Source organism: Oncorhynchus keta, unplaced genomic scaffold (genome assembly GCF_023373465.1).
Source record: "Oncorhynchus keta strain PuntledgeMale-10-30-2019 unplaced genomic scaffold, Oket_V2 Un_scaffold_14044_pilon_pilon, whole genome shotgun sequence".
In the NCBI taxonomy this organism is placed as follows: domain Eukaryota; kingdom Metazoa; phylum Chordata; class Actinopteri; order Salmoniformes; family Salmonidae; genus Oncorhynchus; species Oncorhynchus keta.
This window is the reverse complement of record NW_026290781.1, coordinates 177501-193680: the sequence shown is the minus strand read 5'-3', so window position 1 is coordinate 193680 and position 16180 is coordinate 177501. Positions and strand designations below refer to the sequence as shown.

The 16180-nt window shown below is 46.9% G+C and overlaps 1 protein-coding gene and 1 long non-coding RNA gene across 3 annotated transcripts in view; both read right to left on the bottom strand.

The window, feature by feature from the left end:
* The window catches only part of LOC118382146 (disks large homolog 4-like), a 161767-nt gene that overhangs the window by 143163 nt on the left and 2424 nt on the right, over positions 1 to 16180 (bottom strand). The window lies entirely within an intron of this gene.
* Positions 12236 to 13027, bottom strand: LOC127927419 (uncharacterized). Its single transcript, XR_008127324.1, has 3 exons — positions 12779 to 13027; positions 12475 to 12588; positions 12236 to 12360 (listed from the first exon to the last, which is right to left on the bottom strand). It is a non-coding gene; the product is annotated as an uncharacterized LOC127927419 (long non-coding RNA).

Here is a 16180-nt window from a genome sequence, read left to right as displayed (position 1 = left end):
TCAAGGGGGCGGTATGTCTGTCTGTTGGTACGTTGTCAAGGGGGCGGTACATCTGTCTGTTGGTACGTTGTCAAGCGGGGGGTATGTCTGTCTGTTGGTACGTTGTCAAGCGGGGGGTATGTCTGTCTGTTGGTACATTGTCATGGGGGCGGTATGTCTGTCTGTTGGTACGTTGTCAAGCGGGCGGTATGTCTGTCTGTTGGTACGTTGTCAAGCGGGGGTATGTCTGTCTGTTGGTACGTTGTCAAGCGGGGGTATATCTGTCTGTTGGTACGTTGTCAAGCGGGGGTATGTCTGTCTGTTGGTACGTTGTCAAGCAGGGGTATGTCTGTCTGTTGGTACGTTGTCAAGGGGGGTATGTCTGTCTGTTGGTACGTTGTCAAGGGGTGGTATATCTGTCTGTTGGTACGTTGTCAAGCGGGGGTATGTCTGTCTGTTGGTACGTTGTCAAGCGGGCGGTATGTCTGCCTGTTGCTACGTTGTCAAGGGGGCGGTATGTCTGTCTGTTGGTACGTTGTCAAGCAGGCAGTATGTCTGTCTGTTGGTACGTTGTCAAGCGGGGGGTATGTCTGTCTGTTGGTACGTTGTCAAGCGGGCGGTATGTCTGCCTGTTGCTACATTTTCAAGGGGGGGGGTATATCTGTCTGTGACACACGCTGAAAACACACACACACTGAAAACACACGCTGAAAACACACACTGAAAACACACGCTGAAAACACACTGAAAACACACACACGCTGAAAACAAACACACACTGAAAACACACGCTGAAAACACACTGAAAACACACACATGCTGAAAACACACACATGCTAAAAACACACACACGCTGAAAACACACACACACTGAAAACACACGCTGAAAACACACTGAAAACACACACATGCTAAAAACACACACACGCTGAAAACACACTGAAAACACACACACGCTGAAAACACACACATGCTGAAAACACACTGAAAACACACACACGCTGAAAACACACACACACTGAAAACACACGCTGAAAACACACACATGCTAAAAACACACACACGCTGAAAACACACACACGCTGTAAACACACACTGAAAACACACACACACTGAAACCACACACTGTAAACACACACACGCTGAAAACACACGCTGAAAACACTCACACTGAAAACACACGCTGAAAACACACACACGCTGTAAACACACACGCTGAAAACACACACACGCTGAAAACACACACACGCTGAAAACACACGCTGAAAACACACACACACGCTGAAAACACACACACACGCTGAAAACACACACACGCTGTAAACACACACGCTGAAAATACACACACACACTGAAACCACACACTGTAAACACACACAAGCTGAAAACACACACACGCTGAAAACACACACTGAAACCACACACGCTGAAAACGCACACTGAAACCACACACGCTGAAAACGCACACTGAAACCACACACACGCTGAAAACACACTGAAACCACACACACGCTGAAACCACACACACGCTGAAAACACACACTGAAAACACACACACGCTGAAAACACACACTGAAAACACACACGCTGAAAACACACACTGAAACCACACACACACTGAAAACACACACGCTGAAAACACACACTGAAACCACACACACACTGAAAACACACACTGAAAACACACACGCTGAAAACACACACTGAAACCACACACACGCTGAAAACACACACTGAAAACACACACGCTGCAAACACAAAACAGATGTCTGATATCTATCTATATCTATCTATCAGATATCTATCTATCTATCAGAAAACTCTTTATCTATTAGATATCTATCTATCAATTATCTATCTGTTTGTCAGATAGATATCTGATAGACAAATAGTTATCTATCAACCAGAAAATCTATCAGATATCTATCTATATATCTCTCTATCAGATATCTATTACATAACTATATAGCTATCTATCAGATATCTGTCTAACTATCATAAATCTCTGTCTATCATATATCTATATATCAGATATCTATCTATCTATCAGAAAACTCTATCTATCAGAAAACTCTATCTATCAGAAATCTCTTTGTCTATCAGATATCTATCTATCTATCTATCAAATATCTATCTATCTATCTATCTATCTATCTATCTATCTATCTATCAGAAAACTCTTTACCTATCAGATATCCATCTATCATCAACGCCACCTGCTGTAGGGAGGCAGATTTTCCGTCGAGTTGGACCTCTTTGTCCGTACTCGCCAATTTCTATTTTTTTTTACATACTTTGCTACCTGACAACTTTAGGGTTTTTACTTTTTAAATTACCGTTTAGGGTGCAGGCCAGACAGCAGGCTGTTAGCCAACATAGTGGAGTCTGCCACTAGCACAGTCAGTGTAGTCAGCTCAGCTATCACCATTAAGACCGTGTCTGTGCCTCGACCAAGGTTGGGCAAAACTAAACATGACGGTGTTCGCCTTAGCAATCTCACTAGGATAAAGACCACCTCCATTCCTGTCATTACTGAAAGAGATCATGATACCTCACATCTCAAAACAGGGCTACTTAATGTTAGATCCCTCACTTCCAAGGCAGTTATAGTCAATTAACTAATCACTGATCATAATCTTGATGTGATTGGCCTGACTGAAACATGGCTTAAGCCTGATGAATTTACTGTGTTAAATGAGGCCTCACCTCCTGGTTACACTAGCGATCATATCCCCCAGGCATCCCGCAAAGGCGGAGGTGTTGCTAACATTTCCGATAGCAAAATTCAATTTACAAAAGAAAATGACGTTTTCATGAAATCTATGCAGCCGACTCAATCACTTTTTATAGCTACTGTTTACAGGCCTCCTGGGCCATATACAGCGTTCCTCACTGAGTTCCCTGAATTCCTATCTGACCTTGTAGTCAGGGCAGTTAATAATCACATTTTTGGTGAGTTTAATATTCACATGGAACATTTTACAGACCCACTCACTACCAAAGACTTTCGGAGCCATCATCGACTCAGTGGGTTTTGTCCAACATGTCTCTGGACCTACTCAATGCCACAGTCATACTCTGGACCTAGTTTTGTCCTGTGGAATAAATGTTGTGGATCTTAATGTTTGTGGATCGAAATGCTTCAGTCTGGTTTTAGACCCCATCATAGCACTGAGACGGCACTTGTGAAGGTGGTAAATGACGTTTTAATGGAGCCAGACCGAGGGTCTGCATCTGTCCTCGTGCACCTAGACCTTAGTAATGCTTTTGATACCATCGATCACTACATTCTTTTGGAGAGACTGGAAACCCAAATTGGTCTACATGGGCAGGTTCTGGCCTGGTTTAGATCTTATCTGTCGGAAAGATATCAGTTTGTCTCTGTGAGTGGTTTGTCCTCTGACAAATAAACTGTAAATTTCGGTGTTCCTCAAGGTTCCGTTTTAGGACCACTATTGTTTTCACTATATATTTTGCCTTTTGGGGGTGCCATTTGAAACCATAATGTTAACTTTCACTGCTATGCGGATGACACACAGCTGTACATTTCAATGAAACATGGTGAAGCCCCAAAATTGCCCTCACTAGAAGCCTGTGTTTCAGACATAAGGAAGTGGATGGCTGCAAACCTTCTACTTTTAAACTCGGACAAAACAGAGATGCTTGTTCTAGGTCCCAAGAAACAAAGAGATCTTCTGTTGAATCTGACAATTAATCTTAATGGTTGTACATTCGTCTCAAATAAAACCATGAAGGACCTCTGCGTTACTCTGGACCCTGATCTCTCTTTTGACGAACATATCAAGACTGTTTCAAGGACAGCTTTTTTCCATCTACGTAACATTGCAAAAATCAGAAACTTTCTGTCCAAATTTGATGCAGAAAATGTATCCATGCTTTTGTTACTTCTAGGTTAGACTACTGCAATGCTCTACTTTCCGGCTACCCGGATAAAGCACTAAATAAACTTCAGTTAGTGCTAAACACGGCTGCTAGAATCTTGACGAGAACCAAAGAATTTGATCATATTACTCCAGTGCTAGCCTCCCTGCACTGGCTTCCTGTCAAGTCAAGGGCTGATTTCAAGGTTTTAATGCTAACCTACAAAGCATTACATGGGCTTGCTCCTACCCATCTTTCCGATTTGGTCCTGCTGTACATACCTACACGTACGCTACGGTCACAAGACGCAGACCTCCTAATTGTCCCTGACGTGGTCTTCCTGTCTGGGTTGGCGCCCCCCTTGGGTTGTGCCGTGGCAGAGATTTTGTGGGCTATACTCGGTCTTGTCTCAGGATGGTAAGTTGGTGGTTGAAGATATCCCTCCAGTGGTGTGGGGGATGTGCTTTGGGAAAGTGGGTGGGGTTATATCCTGCCTGTTTGGCCCTGTCCAGGGGTATCATCGGATGGGGCCACAGTGTCTCCTGACCCCTCCTGTCTCAGCCTCCAATATTTACAGTGCCTTGCAAAAGTATTCGGCCCCTGTGAACTTTGCGACCTTTTGCCACATTTCAGGCTTCAAACATAAAGATATAAAACTGTATTTTTTTTGTGAAGAATCAACAACAAGTGGGACACAATCATGAAGTGGAATGACATTTATTGGATATTTCAAACTTTTTTAACAAATCATAAACTGAAAAAGTCTCATTGCTAACCGGTACCCCCGCACACTGACTCTGTACCGGTACCCCCCTGTATATAGTCTCATTACTAACCGGTGCCCCCCTGTATATAGTCTCATTACTAACCGGTGCCCCCTGTATATAGTCTCATTACTAACCTGTACCCCTTGTATATAGTCCCATTACTAACCGGTGCCCCCCTGTATATAGTCTCATTACTAACCGGTACCCCCAGTATATAGTCTCATTACTAACCAGTGCCCCCCTGTATATAGTCTCATTAGTAACCGGTGCCCCCTGTATATAGTCTCATTACTAACCGGTACCCCCTGTATATAGTCTCATTACTAACCGGTACCCCCTGTATATAGTCTCATTACTAACCGGTACCCCCTGTATATAGTCTCATTAGTAACCGGTGCCCCCCTGTATATAGTCTCATTACTAACCGGTACCCCCAGTATATAGTCTCATTACTAACCGGTGCCCCCCTGTATATAGTCTCATTAGTAACCGGTGCCCCCTGTATATAGTCTCATTACTAACCGGTACCCCCTGTATATAGTCTCATTACTAACCGGTACCCCCTGTATATAGTCTCATTACTAACCGGTGCCCCCGCACACTGACTCTGTACCGGTACCCCCCTGTATATAGTCTCATTACTAACCGGTGCCCCCGCACACTGACTCTGTACCGGTACCCCCCTGTATATAGTCTCATTACTAACCGGTGCCCCCTGTATATAGTCCCATTACTAACCGGTACCCCCCTGTATATAGTCTCATTACTAACCGGTGCCCCCTGTATACAGCCTCATTACTAACCGGTGCCCCCTGTATATAGTCTCATTAGTAACCGGTGCCCCCCTGTATATAGTCTCATTACTAACCTGTACCCCCTGTATATAGTCTCATTACTAACCTGTACCCCTTGTATATAGTCCCATTACTAACCGGTGCCCACCTGTAGTATATAGTCTCATTACTAACCGGTACCCCCTGTATATAGTCTCATTACTAACCGGAACCCCCTGTATATAGTCTCATTACTAACCGGTACCCACTGTATATAGTCACATTACTAACCGGTGCCCCCGCACACTGACTCTGTACCGGTACCCCCTGTATATAGTCTCATTACTAACGGGTGCCCCCCTGTATATAGTCTCATTACTAACCGGTGCCCCCTGTATATAGTCTCATTACTAACCGGTACCAACTGTATATAGTCTCATTACTAACCGGTGCCCCCCTGTATATAGTCTCATTACTAACCGGTGCCCCCTGTATATAGTCTCATTACTAACCGGTACCCCTGCTCACTGACTCTATACCGGTACCCCCTGTATATAGTCTCATTACTAACCGGTGCCCCCCTGTATATAGTCTCATTACTAACCTGTACCCCCTGTATATACTCTCATTACTAACCGGTGCCCCCTGTATATAGTCTCATTACTAACCGGTGCCCCCCTGTATATAGTCTCATTACTAACCGGTACCCCCTGTATATAGTCTCATTACTAACCAGTAGCCCCTGTATATAGTCTCATTACCAATCGGTGCCTCCCTGTATATAGTCTCATTACTAACCTGTACCCCATGTATATAGTCTCATTACTAACCTGTACCCCTTGTATATAGTCCCATTACTAACCGGTGCCCCCCTGTATATAGTCTCATTACTAACCGGTACCCCCTGTATATAGTCTCATTAGTAACCGGTACCCCCTGTATATAGTCCCATTACTAACCGGTGCCCCCCTGTATAAAGTCTCATTACTTACCGGTACCCCCTGTATATAGTCCCATTACTAACCGGTGCCCCCCTGTATATAGTCTCATTACTAACCGGTACCCCCTGTATATAGTCCCATTACTAACCGGTACCCCCTGTATATAGTCCCATTACTAACCGGTACCCCCTGTATATAGTCTCATTACTAACCGGTACCCCCTGTATATAGTCTCATTACTAACCAGTACCCCCTGTATATAGTCTCATTACTAACCGGTGCCCCCTGTATATAGTCTCATTACTAACCGGTACCCCCGCACACTGACTCTGTATCAGTACCCCCTGTATATAGTCTCATTACTAACCGGTGCCCCCCTGTATATAGTCCCATTACTAACCGGTACCCCCTGTATATAGTCCCATTACTAACCGGTGCCCCCCTGTATATAGTCTCATTACTAACCGGTACCCCCGCACACTGACTCTGTATCAGTACCCCCTGTATATAGTCTCATTACTAACTGGTACCCCCTGTATATAGTCTCATTACTAACTGGTACCCCCTGTATATAGTCTCATTACTAACTGGTACCCCCTGTATATAGTCTCATTAGTAACCGGTACCCCCTGTATATAGTCCCATTACTAACCGATACCCCCTGTTTATAGTCTCATTAATAACCGGTGCCCCCCTGTATATAGCCTCCACATTGACTCTGTACCGGTACCCCCTGTATATAGCCTCCACATTGACTCTGTACCGGTACCCCCTGTATATAGCCTCCACATTGACTCTGTACCAGTACCCCCTGTATATAGCCTCCACATTGACTCTGTACCGGTACCCCCTGTATATAGTCTCCACATTGACTCTGTACTGGTACCCCCTGTATATAGCCTCCACATTGACTCTGTACCGTAATACCCTGTATATAGTCTCCACATTGACTCTGTACCGGTACCCCTGTATATAGCCTCCACATTGACTCTGTACCAGTACCCCCTGTATATAGCCTCCACATTGACTCTGTACCGGTACCCCCTGTATATAGCCTCCACATTGACTCTGTACCGGTACCCCTGTATATAGCCTCCACATTGACTCTGTACCGGTACCCCCTGTATATAGCCTCCACATTGACTCTGTACCGGTACCCCCTGTATATAGCCTCCACATTGACTCTGTACCGGTACCCCCTGTATATAGCCTCCACATTGACTCTGTACCGGTACCCCCTGTATATAGCCTCCACATTGACTATGTTCTGCAATACCCTGTATATAGCCTCCACATTGACTCTGTACCAGTACCCCCTGTATATACATTTACATTTGACATTTAAGTCATTTAGCAGACGCTCTTATCCAGAGCGACTTACAAATTGGTGCATTCACCTTATGACATCCAGTGGAACAGCCACTTTACAATAGTGCATCTAAATCTTTTAGGGGGGGGGGTGAGAAGGATTACTTTATCCTATCCTAGGTATTCCTTAAAGAGGTGGGGTTTCAGGTGTCTCCGGAAGGTGGTGATTGACTCCGCTGTCCTGGCGTCGTGAGGGAGTTTGTTCCACCATTGGGGGCCAGAGCAGCGAACAGTTTTGACTGGGCTGAGCGGGAACTGTACTTCCTCAGTGGTAGGGAGGCGAGCAGGCCAGAGGTGGATGAACGCAGTGCCCTTGTTTGGGTGTAGGGCCTGATCAGAGCCTGGAGGTACTGAGGTGCCGTTCCCCTCACAGCTCCGTAGGCAAGCACCATGGTCTTGTAGCGGATGCGAGCTTCAACTGGAAGCCAGTGGAGAGAGCGTAGGAGCGGGGTGACGTGAGAGAACTTGGGAAGGTTGAACACCAGACGGGCTGCGGCGTTCTGGATGAGTTGTAGGGGTTTAATGGCACAGGCAGGGAGCCCAGCCAACAGCGAGTTGCAGTAATCCAGACGGGAGATGACAAGTGCCTGGATTAGGACCTGCGGCGCTTCCTGTGTGAGGCAGGGTCGTACTCTGCGGATGTTGTAGAGCATGAACCTACAGGAACGGGCCACCGCCTTGATGTTAGTTGAGAACGACAGGGTGTTGTCCAGGATCACGCCAAGGTTCTTAGCGCTCTGGGAGGAGGACACAATGGAGTTGTCAACCGTGATGGCGAGATCATGGAACGGGCAGTCCTTCCCCGGGAGGAAGAGCAGCTCCGTCTTGCCGAGGTTCAGCTTGAGGTGGTGATCCGTCATCCACACTGATATGTCTGCCAGACATGCAGAGATGCGATTTGCCACCTGGTCATCAGAAGGGGGAAAGGAGAAGATTAATTGTGTGTCGTCTGCATAGCAATGATAGGAGAGACCATGTGAGGTTATGACAGAGCCAAGTGACTTGGTGTATAGCGAGAATAGGAGAGGGCCTAGAACAGAGCCCTGGGGACACCAGTGGTGAGAGCGCGTGGTGAGGAGACAGATTCTCGCCACGCCACCTGGTAGGAGCGACCTGTCAGGTAGGACGCAATCCAAGCGTGGGCCGTGCCGGAGATGCCCAACTCGGAGAGGGTGGAGAGGAGGATCTGATGGTTCACAGTATCGAAGGCAGCCGATAGGTCTAGAAGGATGAGAGCAGAGGAGAGAGAGTTAGCTTTAGCAGTGCGGAGCGCCTCCGTGATACAGAGAAGAGCAGTCTCAGTTGAATGACTAGTCTTGAAACCTGACTGATTTGGATCAAGAAGGTCATTCTGAGAGAGATAGCGGGAGAGCTGGCCAAGGACGGCACGTTCAAGAGTTTTGGAGAGAAAAGAAAGAAGGGATACTGGTCTGTAGTTGTTGACATCGGAGGGATCGAGTGTAGGTTTTTTCAGAAGGGGTGCAACTCTCGCTCTCTTGAAGACGGAAGGGACGTAGCCAGCGGTCAGGGATGAGTTGATGAGCGATGTGAGGAAAGGGAGAAGGTCTCCGGAAATGGTCTGGAGAAGAGAGAAGGGGATAGGGTAAAGCGGGCAGGTTGTTGGGCGGCCGGCCGTCACAAGACGCGAGATTTCATCTGGAGAGAGAGGGGAGAAAGAGGTCAGAGCACAGGGTAGAGCAGTGTGAGCAGAACCAGCGGTGTCGTTTGACTTAGCAAACGAGGATCGGATGTCGTCGACCTTCTTTTCAAAATGGTTGACGAAGTCATCTGCAGAGAGGGGGGGGGGGGAGGATTCAGGAGGGAGGAGAAGGTGGCAATGAGCTTCCTAGGGTTAGAGGCAGATGCTTGGAATTTAGAGTGGTAGAAAGTGGCTTTAGCAGCAGAGACAGAGGAGGAAAATGTAGAGAGGAGGGAGTGAAAGGATGCCAGGTCCGCAGGGAGGCGAGTTTTCCTCCATTTCCGCTCGGCTGCCCGGAGCCCTGTTCTGTGAGCTCGCAATGAGTCGTCGAGCCATGGAGCGGGAGGGGAGGACCGAGCCGGCCTGGAGGATAGGGGACATAGAGAGTCAAAGGATGCAGAAAGGGAGGAGAGGAGGGTTGAGGAGGCAGAATCAGGAGATAGGTTGGAGAAGGTTTGAGCAGAGGGAAGAGATGATAGGATGGAAGAGGAGAGAGTAGCGGGGGAGAGAGAGCGAAGGTTGGGACGGCGCGATACCATCCGAGTAGGGGCAGTGTGGGAAGTGTTGGATGAGAGCGAGAGGGAAAAGGATACAAGGTAGTGGTCGGAGACTTGGAGGGGAGTTGCAATGAGGTTAGTGGAAGAACAGCATCTAGTAAAGATGAGGTCGAGCGTATTGCCTGCCTTGTGAGTAGGGGGGGAAGGTGAGAGGGTGAGGTCAAAAGAGGAGAGGAGTGGAAAGAAGGAGGCAGAGAGGAATGAGTCAAAGGTAGACGTGGGGAGGTTAGTGCCAAGAAGTCGAGGGACTGGAGGGAGGCATAGGCTGAGATGAACTCTGCCTTGTTGGCCGCAGATCGGCAGTTCCAGAGGCTACCGGAGACCTGGAACTCCACGTGGGTCGTGCGCGCTGGGACCACCAGATTAGGGTGGCCGCGGCCACGCGGTGTGGAGCGTTTGTATGGTCTGCGGACCGAAGTGCGGATGTCCCTCTGGATCTCCATATTAGCTTTAGGCATATATAGCCTCCACATTGACTCTGTACCGGTACCCCCTGTATATAGCCTCCACATTGACTCTGTACCGGTACCCCCTGTATATAGCCTCCACATTGACTCTGTACCGTAATACCCTGGATATAGCCTCCACATTGACTCTGTACCGGTACCCCCTGTATATAGTCTCCACATTGACTCTGTACCGGTACCCCCTGTATATAGCCTCCACATTGACTCTGTACCAGTACCCCCTGTATATAGCCTCCACATTGACTCTGTACCAGTACCCCCTGTATATAGCCTCCACATTGACTCTGTACCGGTACCCCCTGTATATAGCCTCCACATTGACTCTGTACCGGTACCCCCTGTATATAGTCTCCACATTGACTCTGTACTGGTACCCCCTGTATATAGCCTCCACATTGACTCTGTACCGTAATACCCTGTATATAGTCTCGACATTGACTCTGTACCGGTACCCCCTGTATATAGCCTCCACATTGACTCTGTACCGGTACCCCCTGTATATAGCCTCGACATTGACTCTGTACCGGTACCCCCTGTATATAGCCTCCACATTGACTCTGTACTGGTACCCCCTGTATATAGCCTCCACATTGACTCTGTACCGGTACCCCCTGTATATAGCCACTACATTGACTCTGTACCGGTACCCCCTGTATATAGCCTGTATAATACCTGTTGTATTCAGCATTTCACTGTAAGGTCTACTACACCTGTTGTATTCAGCATTTCACTGTAAGGTCTACTACACCTGTTGTATTCAGCATTTCACTGTGAGGTCTACTACACCTGTTGTATTCAGCATTTCACTGTAAGGTCTACTACACCTGTTGTATTCAGCATTTCACTGTAAGGTTTACTACACCTGTTGTATTCAGCATTTCACTGTGAGGTCTACTACACCTGTTGTATTCAGCATTTCACTGTAAGGTCTAGTACACCTGTTGTATTCAGCATTTCACTGTGAGGTCTACTACACCTGTTGTATTCAGCATTTCACTGTAAGGTCTACCTACACCTGTTGTATTCAGCATTTCACTGTGAGGTCTACTACACCTGTTGTATTCAGCATTTCACTGTGGGGACTACTACACCTGTTGTATTCAGCATTTCACTGTAAGGTCTACTACACCTGTTGTATTCAGCATTTCACTGTGAGGTCTACTACACCTGTTGTATTCAGCATTTCACTGTGAGGTCTACTACACCTGTTGTATTCAGCATTTCACTGTGAGGTCTACTACACCTGTTGTATTCAGCATTTCACTGTGAGGTCTACTACACCTGTTGTATTCAGCATTTCACTGTGAGGTCTACTACACCTGTTGTATTCAGCATTTCACTGTAAGGTTTACTACACCTGTTGTATTCAGCATTTCACTGTAAGGTCTACTACACCTGTTGTATTCAGCATTTCACTGTGAGGTCTACTACACCTGTTGTATTCAGCATTTCACTGTGAGGTCTACTACACCTGGTGTATTCAGCATTTCACTGTGAGGTCTACTACACCTGTTGTATTCAGCATTTCACTGTAAGGTCTACTACACCTGTTGTATTCAGCATTTCACTGTAAGGTCTACTACACCTGTTGTATTCAGCATTTCACTGTAAGGTCTACTACACCTGTTGTATTCAGCATTTCACTGTGAGGTCTACTACACCTGTTGTATTCAGCATTTCACTGTAAGGTCTACTACACCTGTTGTATTCAGCATTTCACTGTGAGGTCTACTACACCTGTTGTATTCAGCATTTCACTGTGAGGTCTACTACACCTGTTGTATTCAGCATTTCACTGTGAGGTCTACTACACCTGTTGTATTCAGCATTTCACTGTAAGGTCTACTACACCTGTTGTATTCAGCATTTCACTGTAAGGTCTACTATACCTGTTGTATTCAGCATTTCACTGTAAGGTCTACTACACCTGTTGTATTCAGCATTTCACTGTGAGGTCTACTACACCTGTTGTATTCAGCATTTCACTGTGAGGTCTACTACACCTGTTGTATTCAGCATTTCACTGTAAGGTCTACTACACCTGTTGTATTCAGCATTTCACTGTAAGGTCTACTACACCTGTTGTATTCAGCATTTCACTGTAAGGTCTACTATACCTGTTGTATTCAGCATTTCACTGTAAGGTCTACTACACCTGTTGTATTCAGCATTTCACTGTGAGGTCTACTACACCTGTTGTATTCAGCATTTCACTGTAAGGTCTACTACACCTGTTGTATTCAGCATTTCACTGTGAGGTCTACTACACCTGTTGTATTCAGCATTTCACTGTGAGGTCTACTACACCTGTTGTATTCAGCATTTCACTGTGAGGTCTACTACACCTGTTGTATTCAGCATTTCACTGTAAGGTCTACTACACCTGTTGTATTCAGCATTTCACTGTAAGGTCTACTATACCTGTTGTATTCAGCATTTCACTGTAAGGTCTACTACACCTGTTGTATTCAGCATTTCACTGTAAGGTCTACTACACCTGTTGTATTCAGCATTTCACTGTGAGGTCTACTACACCTGTTGTATTCAGCATTTCACTGTGAGGTCTACTACACCTGTTGTATTCAGCATTTCACTGTGAGGTCTACTACACCTGTTGTATTCAGCATTTCACTGTAAGGTCTACTACACCTGTTGTATTCAGCATTTCACTGTAAGGTCTACTATACCTGTTGTATTCAGCATTTCACTGTAAGGTCTACTACACCTGTTGTATTCAGCATTTCACTGTAAGGTCTACTACACCTGTTGTATTCAGCATTTCACTGTAAGGTCTACTACACCTGTTGTATTCAGCATTTCACTGTAAGGTTTACTACACCTGTTGTATTCAGCATTTCACTGTGAGGTCTACTACACCTGTTGTATTCAGCATTTCACTGTAAGGTCTACTACACCTGTTGTATTCAGCATTTCACTGTGAGGTCTACTACACCTGTTGTATTCAGCATTTCACTGTGAGGTCTACTACACCTGTTGTATTCAGCATTTCACTGTGAGGTTGTATTCTGTGACTAATACGATTTGATTTGACCAACTGAGACACACTGAGACACACACACTACGCTCTCTCCCACACAACTCTCTCTCCCACACACACACAACGCTCTCTCTCACACACACTACGCTCTCTCTCACATTTCACTGTAACGCTCTCTCTCACACACTGTCTCTCACACAACTCTCTCTCCCACACACACCGCTCTCCCACACACACTGTAAGGCTCTACTACACCTGTTGTATTCCCAGCATTTCACTGTACGCTCTCTCCCACACAACTCTCTCTCCCACACATTTCACACAACGCTCTCTCTCACACCTGTTGTATTCAACGCATTTCACTCACACACTACACGCTCTCTCACACACGATGCTCTCACACACAACTCTCTCCCACACACACACAGCTTGTATTCTCTGACTAACACACAACGCTCTCTCTGACACACAACGCTCTCTCACACACGATGCTCTCACACACACACACGCTCTCTCCACACAACGCTCTCTCACACACGATGCTCTCACACACACACAACGCTCTCTCACACAACTCTCTCTCACACACGATGCTCTCACACACACAACGCTCTCTCACACACACACACAACGCTCTCCCACACACACACAACGCTCTCTCTCACACACACTACGCTCTCTCCCACACACACTACGCTCTCTCCCACACAACTCTCTCTCCCACACACACACAACGCTCTCTCTCACACACACAACGCTCTCTCTCACACACAACGCTCTCTCACACACGATGCTCTCACACACAACTCTCTCTCCCACACACACACAACGCTCTCTCTCACACACACACAACGCTCTCTCTCACACACAACGCTCTCTCACACACGATGCTCTCACACACACACAACGCTCTCTCTCACACACAACGCTCTCTCACACACGATGCTCTCACACACACACAACGCTCTCTCACACAACTCTCTCTCACACACGATGCTCTCACACACACAACGCTCTCTCACACACACACACAACGCTCTCACACACACACCCACACACAACGCTCTCACACACACAACGCTCTCACACACACACAACGCTCTCACACACACAACGCTCTCACACACACACAACGCTCTCACACACACACAAACGCTCTCAAACACACACAACGCTCTCTCACACACACACAAACACACAACGCTCTCACACACAACGCTCTCTCACACAACGCTGACACACACACAACACTCACACACACACACAACGCTCTCACACACACAATGCTCTCACACACAACGCTGACACACACACAACGCTCTCAAACACACACAACGCTCTCACACACACACAACGCTCTCACACACACACACACACACACACACACACACACACACACACACACACACACACACACACACACACACACACACACACACACACACACACACACACACACACACACACACACACACACACACACACACACAACGCTCACACACACACACACACAACGCTCAACCGGCAGAGTGACGGTCTAATCTTGACGTGTAGAGTAAAATGTGTCCAATCAGAGAGCTGCTTGTCAGTGGTGATGTCACACATAATCCCAATCCCACAGATTACTGGTTGAGAGGGGGAGGGAACGAGAGAGAGAAATAGAGAGAGAGTGAGTGAGTGAGTGAGTGAGTGAGTGAGTGAGTGAGTGAGTGAGTGAGTGAGTGAGACAGAGAGAGAGAGAGAGAGAGAGAGAGAGAGAGAGAGAGAGAGAGAGAGAGAGAGAGAGAGAGAGAGAGAACTTTCCCTCATCATGATCACTTTGCCACGAAACCAGCTAATCAACACACAAACACACACTTAGCACACACATGGCTGCCAGAGAAGGTTGTGTTGTGTGTGTGTGTGTGTGTGTGTGTGTGTGTGTGTGTGTGTGTGTGTGTGTGTGTGTGTGTGTGTGTGTGTGTGTGTGTGTGTGTGTGTGTGTGTGTGTGTGTGTGTGTGTGTGTGTGTGTGTGTGTGTGTGTGTGTGTTTCTAGGAGTTGCTGGGGGATTACATGCAGGTTGGAACTGAAAGAGGATTATAGGTACTACAGTAAACACAGACCTGTTGGACAAGGTTGTCTCAGCGTGTCTTAGTGTGTCTCAGCGTGTCTCAGTGTGTCTCAGTGTGTCTCAGCGTGTCTCAGTGTGTCTAAGTGTGTCTCAGTGTGTGTGTGTCTCAGTGTGTCTCAGCGTGTCTCAGTGTGCCTCAGTGTGTGTGTGTCTCAGCATGTCTGAGTGTGTCTCAGCGTGTCTCACTGTGTCTCAGCGTGTCTCTGCGTGTCTCAGCGTGTCTCAGTGTGTGTGTCTCAGTCTGTGTGTCTCAGTCTGTGTGTCTCAGTGTGTGTGTGTCTCAGTCTGTGTCTCAGTGTGTCTCAGTATGTGTGTCTCAGCGTGTCTCAGCGTGTCTCAGCGTGTCTCAGTGTGTCTCAGTGTGTCTCAGTGTGTCTCAGATTGTCTCAGCGTGTCTCAGTGTGTGTGTCTCACTGTGTCTCAGCGTGTCTCAGCGTGTCTCAGTGTGTGTGTCTCAGTCTGTGTGTCTCAGTGTGTGTGTGTCTCAGTCTGTGTCTCAGTGTGTCTCAGTATGTGTGTCTCAGCGTGTCTCAGCGTGTCTCAGCGTGTCTCAGTGTGTCTCAGTGTGTCTCAGTGTGTCTCAGATTGTCTCAGCGTGTCTCAGTGTGTGTGTCTCAGTGTGTCTCAGTGTTTCTCA